General features: G+C 51.7%; 1 protein-coding gene across 15 annotated transcripts in view; it reads left to right on the top strand.

Annotated features, from left to right (window-relative positions):
- LOC101401339 (ral-GDS-related protein-like) overlaps positions 1-10638 on the top strand; it is a 93588-nt gene that overhangs the window by 34955 nt on the left and 47995 nt on the right. The window lies entirely within an intron of this gene.

Raw genomic sequence — 10638 nt, 5'->3', positions numbered from 1 at the left:
GCCAGCCAGCTCCAGAACACAGCCTGGTCTCTCTCCCAGGATGAGCTGTAAGGATGCCAGAGATTGCTACTTTCTCCCCTCCCTACTGTTCATCCTCCTCTGCTCTCAGCTACCCTGGAGACCTGTTTTCCCACGTGTCTGGGTTTGAGCTGAATGACAGCGAAGCCAAAGGGACTCTGCATGTCTCCATTTGTGGACAGCAAACAGGACTTCAGAGAGAAAGAGTGAACCCCTCGGGAGTCAGGGGCAGCCCCAGTCTAGAAGTCCTGTCTCTCCCTGCAGTGGTCTCTGTCTTTCTTCACATCAGATGCCCTCCCTGGTCCCATTCTCTCCGTGTGCTCTCTGCTCCATCTCTGCGTGATGACTCCTTACTTGCTGCTGAGTGCCCCTGATGTTGTCCACGGGAGCTGTCAGGGCTCCCTCTCCCAGCAGTTTGTGCCTGATAAATTCACCCTGGGGTCTCACTCAGCAATAAGCAGGGTGGAGTGCTAGTGGGCACATCTGAGCTTGAGTGGGCACAGTAATCCAATAGCTCAGAATCACAAAGCCACACGGACCAGCCTCCTTTCAGGGCATGTGGCTTTGTCCCCTCAAGGCCACTTGCTGAACCGCAGGATGAATGGGCTCTGACAATTGAGTTAATGGAGCACTTTGAAAGCAAAATGGGACAGTTAGCCGACTACTGGGTTGCTAAACTGCCGCTGCCTGTGCTTTGAAGAGCTGCTGAAAATATCTAATGGAGAAATATGCATTGCTGATGCAGGCTTTTCTATTTTTCGACTCTGAGACCCTTGGCACATGAAAAAATGGCTGTTCTTGGATCTGAACTCTAAAGAGCTAAGGGACTCACACACAGGCTGTGGAGAGCTCAGAGACTCAGTGGATGCCCAGTCAGCACCTCACTGCCCTGATGTCACTCACCCCATGCCAGTCTGCTGTCTTTGCCAGTTCTGGGATTTGCACGCATTATCCTTTTTCTCTTTAGGCTGGAGAGGGGGTGTGTGTGTGTGTGTGTGTAAGACTAGTCTGTATGTAAAACTGATGGCGCTTTCTCAGATACATCTACAAGACATCTACCCCCAGGGACAGAGCAAAAACCAGATGCAGTCAGGTCAGGCACTCTGCTCCTGCATAGGCAACACTGGCAGTCTGGGAATCTGATTTAAGGATTGGGCCAGGTTGGCAAAGCTCTCTGAGAGCTGTGAGCCTGGGGACCCTTGCAGAAGCCTTGGACCATGGCCCACCCTGCTGCCAGCCATGTCAGGATTGGCGGCAGAGCCCCAGCCCCACTGAGATCGCAGAGGCCTCCTTTCCTTATCCTGCAGGTCCTTCTGGGGATGCATTTGCTTTGGGATCTGGGTTTGCTTGGCTGACATCAGGGCCTGCTCAGCTGACCCTTGTCAACGATGTCCATGGAGAGTTGGGAATCTGGCTTATTACCCAACTCGCCAGCTAGAGTCCAGCTCTGGCTGCCCAACCTGGGTCAATGCCTGGTGTCTCAGCTGAGCCCTGCCCACTTGCCACCCCACAGTCTGACCTTCTTGGCCCATCAGAGGCAAACCCTCATTTGTCCACCCTTGCACTTTGCTCGCTGGCTCTGCCACACCCAGTCCTCTCTGGAGACAGTGTCTTTAATCCAGAATGCATTTAGTCTCAGTGCAGTCATTGATGGAGGAATTAGTCCAGGTTTTCTTCTTTGTTAGCAGTCAAGGTTTTGCTAAAGATCTCTGTACTTCTTGCTTTCTCAACAGCTGCCACACAACCTGGTTCTCTCTCCTTTCTCTCCATTCCCTCTGGCCTCTTCCAAGCCAAGAGATGCCCATCTCTGTCTCCTTTGTGCCAATCCTGTCAGCATGTCCTGATGGAGTCTCTGTGGTGGGCACCATGCTGGGCAAGGGTGAGACACAGCCAGAGGTGGATAAGTCAGATCCCTTCCTGGAGGAGCTTCCAGCCTAAGAAGAGGGTCAGATACCACAGAGGTAACTTATACTCAACAAGGTGAGGCCAGAACATCCTGCAGTGGAGGGTCTCACCATGGAAGCCACAAGCCACTACCCAGAGGTTTTGCAGGACAAAACAGGAGCCCAACCGGCGCTGGCCACCTGTGGTGTGGCAGTTAAGTGCACACGCTCTGCTGCTGGCGGCCGGGTTCTCGATCCGGCCTGCACCGATGCACCTCATCAGGCCATGCTGTGGTGTCATCCCATATAAAAAGTGGAGGAACATGGGCACAGATAACCCAGGGCCAGTCTTCCTCAGCAAAAAGAGGAGGATTGGCATGGATTTTAGCTCAAGGACTTATCTTCCTCACAAAAAAAAAAAAGGAGCCCAGCAAGTGTGTTATAGAATGGAAGGAATTGGAGCAGAGGGATGGTGTGAACAAAGATGCAGAGTACGACAGGGTGTTGAGTGCAGGGCAGCAGGGTGGGGATGGCAGGAGGAACATGGGAAACAGGACTCAAGGCACAGAGTGGGCCCTGCAGAGGGGCTGACTGGGAGGGGTCAAGGTGGCCCTCTCCATGTCAAAGTTGGTTTGCAAACCTGATTCTAGGCTACAGTTTTACAGCAAACCCTGAACTAAGATCTCTGCAGTTTCTTGCAGAGTCAGCCAGGATTCTGAGTGCTACCAAGCCAGGAAAATATCACCACCATCTCTAAACTCCTACCCTGCCTTCTAGGCTTGCCTTGAGCCATCCCAATCCACTTCCAATCATAAATGGGAGAAAAATAGCTATTAAAACAATGAAATGGTGCCAAACTGAAGATTCTAGAGGAGGTCTTCTCAGAGGAGGATGCTCTTTGTTTTAGATGGTCCTTGGAGCTTTTTGTTACAAAGATAAGGCCCAAGAGGGCTGTTTAGATGGGAGAGAAGAGACTGAGCAGAGCTGATAGTTTTGCTTAATAAATTTTGTGCAGACTTTGTGCGTCATGCTCAGACCTCTAGGAAGACATGGCCTAAAGGAGTAGATGAGAGTACTGTACACTGCATGGGGCCAAGAAAGGCCTGCTGCCCTGGAAATTCTGGACTCAGCACTGCCAGTGCTGGTCCTATCAGAGAGAGCCTTGTTCCTGATGGAGCACCGGCTGAGAGCAGGCCCATTTTGCCAGCCAATGAATGGTCCTTGCAAGATTCTTGAAAATGTGACTTCCGTCCCATGTTGCCAGCTTCCAGCACATCACTGAAATTTTAAGTTCCTGCTACTTTTAGTGCATGACCACTGTCAGGCTAGGAGAGAGGCTGTCGAAGAGGAAGAGGTCAGCAAGTGGGTTGTGTCTCCTGGTAACAGTGCTGCTGAGTGAAACCGCAATCTATTCAGCCTGCAGCTCAGGCCTGATTTCAGCAGCTGTAAACCTCTCCATCGCATCTCAGCCTTGCACTGAGGTACCATAGACCCAGCTGAATAAGCCAGTCGGAGCTTGCGTCACAGCTTCGATACTCTGGGTTCACAACAAATCCAAATGACTGTATATAACCAGCAACACACTCACTGTATATACGAGGGCTGGGATTAATGACTCACTGGCCAGTCCACGAAAAAGCAGATCCTGACTAGTCTGTCAGCCATTATTTCCCCTGCCATGGACAAAAATGGTGTAAACATTTCCAAGCATGGTGGAGATATTCAGTCCCTGTCTCAAGAGTGACCAGCTCAGGAGCAGAACAAGAAACTGGACAGCAATGAGCAGAGAAAGCAAGTCTGAGTGTCACAGAATAAGTGGGCTGGTATAATTCCACAGCTTTTAGCCATGCTACGGAGTGACCGGGGCAATACCCCTTTATAAAGAGACATGAAGACCCCAGCCACCCAGAAAATGGTCTATACTTGGGCATGGTGAGGCCAGTGGAGCTTGGAGAGGGAGGTCAGCAATCCTCAGAATATGTTGGGATGGTGCTTCCTGGGAGGAAAGCTCTGGTTGTCCATCGAGCGTGGCATGAGAGCTGAAAGATGCCATCCAAGCCCTGAAGTTGAGGTGTTCCTGTTTCAACATGCTACCTTACTTGCTCCACAAAGCAAGCGAAAGTCTGAATCAGTTGTGAGCAGGGGCCAGGCTACCAAGGATCTGAAAGCCAGGAGCCAGTTGCTTTCCGATCATGCTGGTAAATTCCTGACCTTGGGGAGACCCATCAGTCCGTCCTCTTCTGTGGACTCAGACTCTGAGGACTGTACTTCTAGCCCCTGAAGTTGAGTGGTCAGTGACTGGGCCACCACAGTGTGAGAGACCATCACTTACTGTTTTAAGCAGTGCTGTCAGGCACCATTTGCCCGCCTTTGCTACTCCATGGGAACAGTGCCTCTGCTTTCACCATCCTGATTCCTCCAGAGCACCCATCAGTGTGACCTGCCTCTGCAGTGACAGCGTCAATGCGTGTGTGAGCGAAGACAGCCATATCGAGCAGCTTATACAAAAGAGAGAGAAAGAGGAGAATCTTTGTTGTTTTAAGAAGATCTAGTCGCATTTACCGCTGGCAGTCGAAAAAAATCTTGGCTCCGAAGACTTGCACTGGACAGCCGAAGGAAATCCCAAATTCCACCAAATAAGGTCTCTGCCGCTGGCACACTGAGAGGACAGCGCACTTGGTCATCCAGTCAAACAAGCCAGTCCCAGCAGCAGATATTAAATCCCTGCCCTGCACTTCTGGCCACACTGTCATATTTATGAAATCCATATGGGACAGACCGCACATGGCCAAAATGACTCATTAGGACTCCGAAGTAGGGATGGTAAACACAGCCTGGACTCTAGACCGCTATCAGGTGGACCGGGCAGGAAACTCCTCCATCTTTACGGTCTACACAGAAAGCTTCCTGATATCCCTCCACATCGCTCCCTGCTCTACCCACCTATCCGCGCGGTAATGGGACAGGCAGACAGCACTCACTGCCTTCAGTGAGGTCCCACCACGCCCGCGCTGAGACAGACACCAGCCTGGGCATTCGATGGCCTACTACTGAGCGCTAAAGCCGGAGTGACCTATGGCATACTATCCTCTCTTCATCCCCGTAAAGGACCTCTGAGTTCAGACTTGCACGCTGGCATTGCTGCACCAGGCAAGAAAGTTGGCAGCGCGTCCTCATCACTTGGTAGCCTTCAGCATGTGCCAGGATGGCCTAGCTTCGGGAAATGGTCTGTCTGTTTCAGCCCTCTAAGTGAGAGAGGTAGCTGCAGCAGGATGACAGGCAGTGCCGATGTGTGAGTGAGCCAGGTGAACAGTGAGACAGTGAATGAGACAATACTAGCCAGCCAAGGTGCTGGTTACCAAGCTGATCTGGTCCTCAGTCTTCTCATGAGAAATCCTTTGCCCTGAGCCAGGCCAGATCTCGCACTCAGATTTGGTTGCATCCAAATTCATCCACCAAACAGGCCTCTGCTGCCACATGACAAACTGATCGACAAGCACACAAGACACTTCACTCAAAACTGACCAGTTTTGTGCCCCCCAGCACCAGAGTTGTCTTGAGCTCTGCCTGCTCCCATCCCTTCTCTGGCCTACCAACACCTGAAAACCTTTCAAGGCCATATGCAACATGAACCCACACCCTCCCCATAAAATAAAATGACTCATTTTCTAGCTGGAGTTCACAGCACATAAACTCTGGAATTATGGTACACAATCACCTCTACCCCAATCCAGACCTAAGGGTAGAATCTTCAAGGATCCATCTCTTTACTGCTCAGAAGGCCTGATGCCCACATCAAGTCTCGCTTGCCAATTCGAAGTTCTTACCATTTCTACTATGTGTGAGGCAAAGGGACAGACGGAACAATGGAAGCACCCCTGAGCTCAAGTCTCACCAGGCTCGGGTTGGGGACAGCCGCCGCTCACCCAAGGACCTGGCACCTTCTGACATGGCATGCTGAGGGTGGGAAAGCTCCGGGGGAGCAGGGCAAGGAGAACATTCTGGGATGAGAGTCCCCAGGAACCCATTCGAGCTTGGTAGGATCCACCAGGCAGGGAAGCGTGGGAGTGGCAGGTGGGCACTCCAAACCCAGAAGCCCCAGCATGTGCAGGCCAAGATGTGTACATTCAGCTCATGACTCAGCACTGGCTTCTGGATCCCCAAGTGTGATGGGGGAAGAGGTAGGCCTGGGGGAGAGGATGAGGCAGTGGTCAGCTGATCTTAGGGCAGGCAGTGAGCAGACAGGTGAGTGAGTGAATGAATGACACCTGACACCCTTGATCATGAAGCCACTAACCTGGTGCTGGTCCTAGACCTATTCCCTGGTCCCTAACAAGTCGGTACCTAGCTTGGCGGCAAGGGATATGTGTACGAGGAGATAGATCTCAGAATGAACCAGATGGTTTAGACTTGTTAAGATCCCAGGGCCTGGGCGAAGAGGCTATGAGGTAGAGTGGCTTAAGACTAGCAAGTGACTTAATGCTGGTTCTAGTCACTGGTATGCTGTGATCTCCCAGCTGTCCAGTGAGCTTGGGCAGATGATCTTGGGAGTTCTCTTAGCCCCCCTTTTCATTCAATCTGAAGATAGGCTATGGGGACTGACTAAGGAAGCTTGTCTGACAGTGCCTGGTGCAGGGTAGAGGACCGGTGTGTGGAATCTGAAACATTTGTTCAGCCTCAGCTTTCCGAGACGGTATGCCATCAGTCAGAGCTGGTCATGCAGATGGGCCAAAACTCAGATCTCTGAACATCAGGCAGAGCTGGCTTCAAAGTCTGTGTGATGGGGTCGTACAAGAGATGCCCATGCTCCCAAGTGCGGCAGTGATACTCATTCAACCATTTCTCAGACTCATGAGTAACAGCCTGCCTGAGCACACCCAGAAGCTTTTGCAGACTGGAGCCTCAGTTCGCCATGTAGCCTCTGCCTCCTGCAAGCCTCACTGTAGGATGGGCTCTGCCAAGGTGTTGGGCTCCACCACAGCTGCAGGCCCATGCTCTCTACCATCTCTGAGCAAAGTCAGATCTGAGTCAGCAGGCTCATCCTCAGCGCCTGAGATCACCCTCAGCATCTCTTCGTCGAGCTCTGCTGTGGGTGCTCTAGGTCATGTCTGAAATCCACGATGGCTGCCTCAGGGCAGGAGTGAGAGGATGCCTGGGCACTAGGTGGGTGACTCAAGCCAGGACATCTTGGCCCAAATCATCCAGACCAAGTGTATCATGGCACAGAGGTTAGGACCGGAGGTTGGAGGTTTGAAGAGCATTAGAGCCTGTCTGCCGCTTAGTTGGTGGGTTGGTGGGCTGTGAGAAGGGAGAGTCGACTCTGAGTCCAATATCCCAACCTTGCATTTTTCCTACCCAGGCTTCCTACAAATCATGCAACCTCGACTTCCTCTCGTTAGAATCTATGTTTCCATTTTCCCGTCCTCAGTCCAGAGTCCCCGGTCATCAGCGTCGGAACCAAATGGCTCTGAGCATCTGGTGAACATGGTGAGATGAGGGGCAGAGGCAATCAGATCATTCGGTGGTGCTGGGGTAGACGCTGCACCGGTGGAGTTCCATAGAGACGATGGGGGAGCTGAGAGCCAATGCCAACTTTCCAATGCTAAATAGGAACTCAGGAACTGGCAGGTCGACTGGGATGTTGTGAAAGTGCGAGATTCTGATTCAGGAGGTCTGGGCAAAGAAAATGTGACTGAGATTCTGTTTCTAACATGCTCTTGCTTCATGGACCACCTGAGTGGTAAGAAGTTCTAGATGTGCTTAACCTAGCAACAGCATGTGGCCTCCAGACCGATGAGCCTGGAGCCGGTGAGCCCCTGTAGACTTCTTATGACAGGATGATGAAAGAACTGAGCCGTAGCTGCTTGGAACTGAGCCAGCCCACACTATGATGACTACCAGGGACTCTGTGTCCTCGGACTCTTCAACCAAATAATGTGGAGGATGCTTACTCAATGTGGTCATTAGCAGAGTAAGTAAATCCAAAAAGCTGATTTTGCATACACATAAATAACCTCACTAATCAATCCTGACACACTCTTGTCAGGCAAGTATAAAAGCCTGTGCACAGATGGAAGAATGGGCAGCATAGAGGATAGGGGAGCACTCCAAGTTGCAACTGCCCAGATCTGAGGACTTCTCTGACTAAGGCCCTTCCTCACTCTGCCAGGCATCACTAAATTTACTTTTGGAGAGGCGCAAGGAGTCCTGACCTGGCTGGAAGCTGGTCCTCACGCTCGCTCATCTGTGCCCCTCGATCCCTGCTGAAGCCTGAGGTGTGAGGTGTTGGGCCTGTGCCCTGGGCCAACCAGCACAGCCCTCTTCTGAATATCTTGCCCTGTTAGCAGTCACCCTGCGCTTCAGCCACTCGATATTGATCTTTGCTTGATCTAAACTGTCCAGGCACTGGCCTTGGCTATGCTGTCTTCTCGAGCCTCCACGATCCAGCAGGTGCAGAATGCTTCTGCTGTACATCAGTGCAGTGCTCTCCTGGCCAGGGTCTGGGAGCTGTGGACAGACAGGCTTGAAGCACACTGCTCAGGTCTTCTTGTCCCCTCCACCATCCAAGCAGTGGGGCTCCCCCCACTGACTGCAATTAGATAAAGATCCTGACTCCAGACATGTCAGGGGACTTTGACCTGGCTGCTGTGCTGTAACCTCAACACTTTCTGAGTTCTTCAACTCTCTAGTACACTCTGACCATCCCCTCTAACTGATCCTGCTGCCCTCCTCCTCCAATCCACCCCCCTATGTATCTGTAGAGTCGAGCTGTCGGCCTCCCCTCTGATAGAATCCGCATCATGGTGACTTTAACTTATCACAGTGCTCAAATGGAACAACAAATATGACAGCACATCTGTTTAGTACATCGTCACTGAATATTTTGAACTCCTTGTTGAGACCTACCTACATGTAGAAAGAGATTCCCCAAAATATGACTGCTCACTGGTAAGTGCTATGCTCCCCCAAGCCATTTCAGAGCTGCTTGAGATTCTGGACCCAAGCTCTCCTCGGGAGACCTCTATTATGTGAGTCATAAGACTTTTCCCTAACTTCTGTGTGTGTGTGGAGGGCACACACCAGCATCAGTCTCTTCACATGAGGAACCACAGCACTTGCCCAGTGAGCAGTCATATTTTGAAAGGAAAGGCTCTTTCTCTCAGTGGTAGTCTCAACAGTGGGCTCAAAGTGATTCAGTGAACCTTGTTATAAACAGATGTCCAGCTCATCCAGGCTTTGTTGTTCCATTTGACAGGCATTGACTTTAACTTAAAGTCACCAGATGCATCACACCTAACAAGAGATGGTAAGCCATGTAGAAAGGCTCCGGGTGGGAGGTGGATTGGAGGAGGAGGTGAGAGAACAGGATCAGTTAGGAGGGAACCCAGGAGGTCAGGAGGTGTGAGATGCAGCAGTTGGAGAAAGGGGCCAGAGCAGTTTCGGTAACAGCACAGCAGCCAGGTCACAGGCCCAGTGCACCATGCATCTGGGAGTCAGGACCTTCTCCTAGTGCACCGGGTCAGTGGGGAGCCCCACTTCCTAGTTGGAATCCCTGGGGGACAAGAGAGGCAGTGTCTTTACCACGTCTGTCTGTCCACAGCTCCCAGACCCTGGCCAGGAGGCCACTAAGCACTGATGGCAGAAGTACCTGCACCTGCTGCACATCGTGGAGACGGAGAAGTACAGTGGCCAAGCAGCCACTTTCAACGGCAGCTTAGATCGAGGATGGGGATGGCATCAATATCCAAAGCATTGGGCTGAAGGCAGAGGTGACTGCTGGCTAGGGGTGCAGAGGAGGCTGGTCAGGGGCCCAGGGCACAGGCCCAACACCTCACACTCCAGGCTCCTGCACCACGGGATCGGAGGGCACATGATGGGCAGGGGGACCCAGCTTCCAGTCACAGCTTTAGAGCCAGCTCTCCAAACTTAACTTTAGTGATAAGCTGGCAGAGTGGGAAGGGAGCCTTGAGTCAGATCTGAGTTCAGATCCTACCACTCTGCCACTTGACAGTTCTGCAACCTGGAGTATCGTCCCCATCCTCTGTGTGCCTCCATTCCTCTCATCTATAAAACTAGCTCTTTCTCTGCTTGGCACTTTGACAAGAGTATGAGGATTGAGTGGAGGTTATTTATGCAAGGCGAGCTTTTAGTTTACTTCTGCTGATGACCACATTGACTAAAGCATTCCCACATTATCAGCTAAGAAGTGTCCGAGGACACAGTGTCTCTGGTAAGTCTCATCATAATGTGGGCTTCTGGCTCAGTTCCAAGCAGTCATTCCCTCTGCCTGTTGTAAGAGCTCCTACAAGGGCTCACCGGACATCAGTCTGGAGGCCACACTGTTGCTAGGTTAAGCCTTCTAGAACTTCACTACTCAAAATGTGGCCCATGAAGCAAGAGCATGTTAGAAATGCAGAATCTCAGGCCCTGCCCAGACCTCCAGAATCAGAATCTGCACTTTCACAACATCCCAGTTGATTGCCATTTACATTAAAGCTTGGGAGGTGCTGGCTCTCTGTCCCTTAGACGCCCCTCACCAGCTGTCTACCCCAGCACCGAATGATCTGATTGCCTCTCCCCCCTCATCTCACCATGCTCACCAGATGCTCAGAGCCATTTGGCCATGTCACACGAGGACCGTGGATGCTGAGCTGAGGACGGGAAAATGGAAACATAGATTCTAACCAGGTTCAGCTGCATGATTTGTAGGGCCTGAGGCAAGGGAAAAATGCAAGGC

This window comes from Ceratotherium simum, unplaced genomic scaffold, assembly GCF_057802395.1.
Source record: "Ceratotherium simum simum isolate JZ-2026a unplaced genomic scaffold, ASM5780239v1 HiC_scaffold_44, whole genome shotgun sequence".
In the NCBI taxonomy this organism is placed as follows: domain Eukaryota; kingdom Metazoa; phylum Chordata; class Mammalia; order Perissodactyla; family Rhinocerotidae; genus Ceratotherium; species Ceratotherium simum.
This window is presented reverse-complemented; position numbering and strand designations above follow the sequence as displayed.